The 8,085-nt window shown below is 37.3% G+C and overlaps 1 protein-coding gene across 2 annotated transcripts in view; it reads right to left on the reverse strand.

Moving 5' to 3' along the window:
- Positions 1 to 6,408, reverse strand: part of LOC113232232 (homeobox protein PKNOX2-like) — a 69,288-nt gene extending 62,880 nt beyond the window's left edge. Inside the window, exon 1 of one of the 2 annotated variants that reach the window (XM_026466893.1) lies at positions 6,134 to 6,408. The gene's annotated coding sequence lies outside the window, so the exon portion shown is untranslated. The remainder of the gene's footprint in view (positions 1 to 6,133) is intronic. The other variant, XM_026466892.1, reaches the window with a different exon arrangement.
- Positions 6,409 to 8,085: the final 1,677 nt, after the last annotated feature.

An 8,085-nucleotide genomic window follows, 5' to 3' on the forward strand; every position in this document is an offset into this window, starting at 1 on the left:
TAAATTCAACATTTTAGCTTTTTCATATTCCTTTACATGTCACTACGCTTAAATAGGTTCACTTGGGACATTTTTTTCGTGGTTTTTGTATTAAACCCGTCGTCCATTTATTTGTAAGTCAATGCTTAAAGCACAGAAAGATTGTTGTTTCTTTCTTTTCATTGCGGAAAGGCAAAGGTCCCATATACAGCCATTAATTTCTACACCAATGTCATTTTATTGATGCCATTGTATTTCTAGCCAGTCGTTTTCTAGGCCTAAATCAAGGAAGGATTATCTATGAAAACGACAGGAAAATCCGATCACCTTATCAGTGCAATAAGTAATTATTTACTGTCGCAATGTGATTGCAACTTTACATACATTTAACTTTCATGATTCTAATGAACTGCTGAGTTCACAAAGATCCCCTGGGGGATTGAGCTAGAGGATCCTGGTGGACTCAGCGCACCAATTGAGGTTCTCTGAATTTATGTGCGAAATTTAATTTGAATTTACCGGTGATTGAAAAAATCGTTATGAAACCTGCACGTCGACGAAGGTTCATTACCATCGGAAAACATGTGACGGGGCCAAAATGGGGTATGGGGACAAAACCCGCAACCCGCATTGGGCCAGCTAACCTACTAAACCGTGGCCTACTAAACCTACGCCTGAGAGGAGACCCGTGCCCGGCAGTGTGACGTATAAATGGGGTAATGATGATGAAAATAAGCGCCTAGACATCGAGTTGAACACCAACCCCCCACACCATACTATTATAATTATTGATACAAATATAAAACAAATACCTACAAAGAAAAATTCCCTCGATCTGACTGGGCTCTAACCAGTATCGGTTGCCTCAACGTGGCTAAAGAGAACTTATGTTTCTTCACTCACCCAGAAGACTGACAGAAACGTCGCTATATTAATTGATTACAATGTTTACTTTTATTGAACGTCATAATGTTACTATCATGATATTTATCTATTTTTTGTCAAAATACTTCACTAATTTGTTATTATTATTTATACAAAGATTGAACAAATACATCGACGATTTCGGTGGCCCAACAGTTTGCACTGTGGATGCTGGACGAGGAGGTCTCGGGGTCGACTCCCGGTAGGACCAATTTGGGAAATTAACTTTTCTAAATTGGTTCTGGTCTGGGTATTCTGAGTGTCACTGCGTCTGGGGCAAGCCCTCCACCAGTGATACGCCTTCACGGGCATCTCTGGCGGACACTACACCCGAAGTGAATTCCGCTGCCCTCGTATTCATAGTACAGGGACTTCCCTAGTCTGAGACCAAGTTAATGTAGTAGTTGTTAGGAATATTACTATTACATTACACATATTATTATAGTTATTCTTAACTTTTACTATTGGCACAATACATCTCGTTCTGTTTCGTTTTCCTCTACCTAGTGGGTACAGTAGGATTTTCAAGTACTTACACACATCAAAAAAAGTTTGCGATCACTTCGAAAAACTGAATTTTTTTTTGTTACTGTAGATTATATTATGATTTTTTCTTCTTTTTAGATTCTTTATTTAAAAATAAATTAGAACATAAAACAATGACCCCGTTCAATTGTTTTTTCATATAAAAAGGCTTTCAGTCCTAGCTTACGCTCATTCAGAAATCTGATTTAGTCAATTATAAGCGATTCAAGATATTTTTCGCGGAAAGTTGTGATTGAAAAAATGCCAAGAGGTTTTACGAGCTAGAATAGTAACTTTGAGGGAAGAAGGATACACCACGAGAGTAATAGCACGCAGACTTGCTATATCCCAATCCTGTGTCGTGGCTACGTTGCAGAGGTATCACGGAATGGGGAATTTAGCTGACCGACCCCGCAGCGGTCGCCCAACTGTTTTGACAGCTGCCCAAAAGCGCTATATTAGATTGCTGGCAGCCCGTGATCCAACAATCAACGCCACTAAAATAAAAGCAGAAGTCAGGGCCGCCTCTGGGCTTGAAGTTAGCACGCAGACCGTTCGCAATTGCTTGCACCAGGCTGGATTACGAGCACGGAGGTCTTGGCGAGCTCCGCTCAATTCCCGGCAACGTCAACAACGAAGATTGCAGTGGGCTAGACTTCGGCAAAATGAAGAAGGTGAGGACGAAAACATTTGGCAAAACTGTCTCTTCGTTGACGAATCCCGAATCAGCACTCATCCAGATAACCGACGTGTCCGTGTCTGGAGAAGACCAGGCGACCGTGAAAGACAAAGAACTGCCACTGGAACAGTTCAGCAAGGCGGAAAATCGGTGTCCTTTTGGGGTGGCATTATGATTGGAGCTAGAACGCCTTTGATCCCGTATCAGGGCTTCATGACAGCAGACATGTACAAAACAGTTGCTATTGATGATATCGTCAGAGCATTCCGAGTAAACCATGGGCACCAATTTGTACTGGTCGATGATAATGCGCCCGCACATCGAGCTCAACGAGTCAATGCTGCTCTTCAAGAATACGATATCACACGATTAGACTGGCCTGCCGGCTCGCCCGACTTAAACCCAATAGAGCACGCGTGGGATGCTCTTAAACGAGCAGTATGGAACCGTGAGCCACGTCCCCAGACAGTTCCAGAGCTCAGGGAAGCCGCTATTGAAGAATGGGATAGGTTACCCCAGGAAATGCTGGATAACTTGATCCTCAGCATGCCCAGGAGGATCTTCGCATGTATTCGAGCCAGGGGAGGAGTTATTTTATATTGAATTCACACCTTTTAATAATAAATTGTTGTTTAAGTTTAATTAAACAGTCTTTTTCTTTCTATGAAATTTCTATCACTATTACATTATGATTAATGGCTCAATTTTTTAAAATAAATAATAAAAAATAATTTTATATTTTAATTTCAAACTGGGTATTCCTATTTAAAGAAAGCATACAACATAGATTTTTTCTTGATAAAGTTAAATTTAAAGAATTATAGGAGCTTATGCTATTGATCGCAAACTTTTTTTGATGTGTGTATGTTCCCTATTAGATGAAGGAGACAACAATCTTAGTTTTAACAAGTACATTTTTAGGTTCATATTCCATTCTCAAGTCTTAACAAAACCTCTAATGTACAGTTGATGCTCTGAGATACCTGACCCCCTAAGCAACTATTTGATTCTGAGTAGACCAGTGTGAAGAAAGTTGTTAAAACAAACTTAGTCTTTAATATGTGATCTGCAAAATACATTTTAATATGACTTATTTATTACATCGTTAATGAATAAGGTTTTAAGAAACTTTTAAGCCAATTTGATTACATAGATACAAATTTCAATGAAGAAAGCTGGAATTCCTCCATACTTTTCTATAAAATGCATAAGAAGGCTCTCAGAAACAAAAGATCGGCTTGGGGGTCGGGTAACTTAGGGCGCCAACTGTACTACCAATTACTAAGTCATGGAACAAAAGTTGTTGTCTAAGACGTTAGTAATCTATCCATGTGAGGTTGTTGGCATTTTAAAAATAACTCTGTATACAGTATGATATAAAATGAAGAGTTCATCATCAATTGTGTAATTTGTGAAAGTGATGTTTAGTTATGTCTGGCATCGGCGTATCTGTGTTTGAACATATTCAAACCAATCAAATGACATATTATTAAAGACTCTTGTATTGACAGGAAATGAAACTATTTTTCCGAATTTAAATCGCGTATATTTGTTTTTTCAAACAAACCGACGTTTCGGGCCCTTTACAGGTCCCATGGTCACGATTGACTGATGTGGTAGTATTCAACCAGTTATGTCTAATATTAATGCAAACCACCCTATTTTTTCACTATAGTTACAATAGGTATTAATTAAATACCTTATTTTTAATTTTACAAAGAAAACATTCCAATTTACGCTACATTAAGTTTTACAAATTATTTTATTGAATGAATTTTTATTAAGTTCAATTTATTAATAATTAATAATAGAAATTAGAATAAATTAAAACTTATTAATTAGTACTGCAGTCTTATGTCTGTTTGAGATTTTTCATTAGAGGAAATACTGGATCCCAAACTGGTGGTGGTGGAGTTGAAGCTGACCTAGTACAAAAGAGTTCGTTTGAAGGCGGAGATTGTCTAACTCCATCCCCAAATTTGTACCCTTTTTTGTGAAAAAAAAAAAGACTAGGCAAGAGCTTCACACTCTAACTACCGCCCTAATGGGTCACGGTCTATCTATACAATATACACCTAGTAGCAGTAGAGCTCCTTGTGAAAGAGTTCATCCAGGTTAGTACTGCCACCTTACCTATTTCTGCCGCCACGTAGTAATGTCTGCTGACATTCCTGCATTCTGGTTTTGAAGGGTAAGGGAGCTGGTGAAATTATGGGCACATGGGACTTGTCAACTTATGTCTTAGGGTGACAGGCGCAGTAGCAGTACCTCAGATCTTTGAGATTTAAAGCTCTGAATGGCACTGCAACTGTTATGGGCAGGCGTGTAGCTTACCATCAAGCGCACAACTTGTTCGTCCCATCACTTGATATTATAAAAAAAACCTTTTCAGTTTAGGTATCACAGACAGCCCACTATGCAGAGTGTGCTTAGAGGGGGAGGAAACGGCTGCGCACCTCCTACTACATTTCTCCAGCGTGGACCACTACAGGGCGAAAAAACCTTGTAGTGGCAAGGTGGCTCCCCGAAGTCTCCAGCAAACCAAGGAGGTTGTTGGAGGTGCTTGGGTGGCATGGAAAAGACCCTGCACCCAACACACGCAAAATAAGTCTAGACGTCGAGTTGCAGACACCAGCCTATTACACCAAGTACCATCAAGACCTTAAACACCATTAATTAGATATTAAGAACAAGACTGCTGCTCGTGGCCACTACGTATATACTTTTGCCTGCTAAAAGCACCTAAAAGTGGTAACACACTTAACTGATAGTATGTTCCTTTGCTGAGCTCCTGTAAGGAGAAGTTTCTGGTCAAAGTCAACAAAGCCCCAATGTGGTTTCTTCTTTTTTAAAATGTTAAAGACCTATAGTTACAATCAATGATTCCACCAACATCCAGTTAAGGACAACATGTTTAGAATTTGACCAGTGAATTTCGGCGATAGAGAATCTCCCAATGTGAGTTACGGATATGCAATGTGGGTTAAAAAAGTTAACATGTCGTTGAAGGTTTTGTAAACTTCCGAAAGGCAATAAACTGATCAGAGAGTCACAAGAGGGTTGAAGAGCCATGGAATTAATTATTTGTTAAGTTGAACTAATAAACATAAGCACTTACTTGCACCGAGGTTTGGAAAACTCAAATTATTTATTCCAAATAGAACTTTAAACCTAAAAAATAACAACCAACCACGTTAAAATATCAAAGAGCAAACAAATAAAATTTAACGAAGAAGAAAGAGAAGAGAAAGCAATTTCATAACGTTATTTGTAAGAGTTTATTTTTTCTTTCATTTCTATGTATAACCACTAACCACACATACAATAACAAACACACATATTATTACGTCTCGCAAAAACTAACTACACTTTATTTTAAAGCACAAAACTTGTTTCCTAAATATTTATCAACTTTTAACATTAAAAATCCTGGAAAATGCACAAAAGAGAAAATCTTTCTGCGCATAAATGCCGCTAGAATAGTGACGTTCTCCTAGATTATTAATGACAATCATTTTTACCAACATCAGCAAATGAAAATCGAAAACTAAAAAATGTATTAACTACTCCACCATTCATAGAATAAAACAAAAAAATCTTAGAAAGCGCAATGACTTCAAACCACGTGGAGCGCCAAGGTCGAATTTATGTTTTCAACTTGTCAAGCGCGGCGTGTGATAAATTAATTCTACGAGCCGTTATCATGGTTGACGTTTTACGACTTTTCACCTTAAATAAAAGGCATAAGGTCGATTTTCATCTGCGCACCCAGCCCACGCATAGTCGCCAACCCAGGCAATATATCTTAGGCCGTGTACTGCCCGTGACAGTTCGTAAACAAACTGGAGCTACCGCAACAATGGGCAAATGACGATTTATAGACTAAAATGCTTTAGAATTGATGAAAATGCAATTACATTAATACATTCCGCCTGTGATCATTACGAAATATCTATCAAATCAGCAAGCGTCACAATAATTGACTACATTATCGACACGAATTAAAATCAAAAGTGTTCTACTCACCAGAAAATACCACGAGATTGTATAATAATGCAGAGTCATCTGTAGTACATCTTGCACATATCGATCACAGTCTTGCAGTTCTCTCAAAACACAAGTAAAAAAAAACGATGAGGTTAGCACCAAAAATCCTTTGAACTACACCTATCTATCACTCGTCACGACTTTTGGTATCAATAAATACAGTTTTTATTGCAAACGGACGCACGTTGTGTAAATCAAATAGAGTGAATAAAATGTTAAGAGGAGTCAAAATAAAAATAGTCTGGCAGACGCTGCGTCGACGGCCGCGCCACTGTCTGTCTGCCGTGCTGTCAATATTCGTCAAAACGAAAATGGCGACACCCTCGACAGAATACGATCAGCAGCGGCAGGCTCGCTACATCTCTCTCTTTCCATTTCAAAGGTGCAACAAGGACGGGTGGCCGACGTGTTGTCTTCAACCCGACTGGACTGATTTGTGATGTCACGCCCAGCGGCGTAACGTTTTGCGTAATTACACGTTCATGATGGCTTGTAAACTGGTTTTAATAACTTTAATTTACGATCGTTTCATACATAAGGTCGTCGGATGAAAGTGCTGGCCATATCGTAGGTTAATTATAGTGCAATGCCGAATTATTTTTGTGTAATACGTCTTTGCGCATGTTAGGCCCGTCCCACCACTCAATATCTGTCGTACGAGAGCGCCTCCTACTTCTTCTTATTTTATTCAGTGCTCTTTTTTCAGATATTCATCTAGACTGCATTAACCCGACTGTGCAGTCGCAATGCAGTTTGATTAATAATGAAGTTAAGCTTAATTTACTGTCAAGTTTCTTTTACTTCGTACGTAGGTGTCTATCTAGAGCCAAATTATATTCAATTGAACTTAATCTAATTTAATTTCACCTTATTACTTCCAATCTCACCTTACTCTGTATTATTTAAGAAATCTTGTAGTGAAAATAATAATTATATTATATATAAATAGTTATAATATATATCTACATATATATATATATATATATAGTTATAATAATTACCTCCACAAACCATTTTTACAACGTGTAAATCGTTGGCGATAAATCAAACAAATTAATGACTAAGTAGAAAAATTATGATTATCCAATTGAGATAAACATCTAACATTAATGTTTGTTACAACATCGTAAAATTTAATGAGCATTGAATTACTAAGTATTATCCTATCAATAAGTGAACACTACTTTTACTTTTCAGTACATTGTAACAAAATTTTACATTCAAAGTTTTTAATTACATGATAAAATAATGGTAAAACTGTAATCATTCCTTAGAAACCGATTAATGAGACATAATTATATCTTTTAATAGATCTTTATCACACCACAATGACAGCTATGTGTCTTATTTGTCATCTATCAGCTGGCCTTCAATGTCAAACGCAAATGCAAACTTTTATTTGCGTTTTAGTGAGGACGCTGTTAGTTTTGTTTTCAACGATGAAGGGGATGTTGATAATTTGATATAGTTTTTAATAATTTGAAAACAAAATGTATCACTATAAACTATAATCGCTAAACTACAAACAATGAGTTATTGAAAAAAATATATTTGAAAACTTACTTTTGATTTGGCCACCCGCAAACTCAGAATCTTAAATTAAAATTGTGTTGTGAAAACACAAAACATCGATTAAATTTTATGCAAATTCGATAATTTTACTGCCAACATAAAAAATATCAACTTTTATTACTCATTGCTATTTTGACAGTAATTTTGTATAGGGGTTGTAAGCACCGCTCTACATGTTTTTCAACCCTGACGTTGGCGAAATCGTCGCGCAAAACGACGGAGCCATAGATACAAAAGTTGAAGTTGAAGTAACCAGCAACTAAAAATCGCGCCTCTAAATTTCTGAAATATATAGCCTGCATCAGAAGTTTCTTTCAATAAAAAAAAATTAAGTTTGGTCCAAAACCTTCAGAATTTAG

Source organism: Hyposmocoma kahamanoa, unplaced genomic scaffold (assembly GCF_003589595.1).
Source record: "Hyposmocoma kahamanoa isolate Upper Pololo Valley unplaced genomic scaffold, ASM358959v1 67, whole genome shotgun sequence".
NCBI classification, from domain to species: domain Eukaryota; kingdom Metazoa; phylum Arthropoda; class Insecta; order Lepidoptera; family Cosmopterigidae; genus Hyposmocoma; species Hyposmocoma kahamanoa.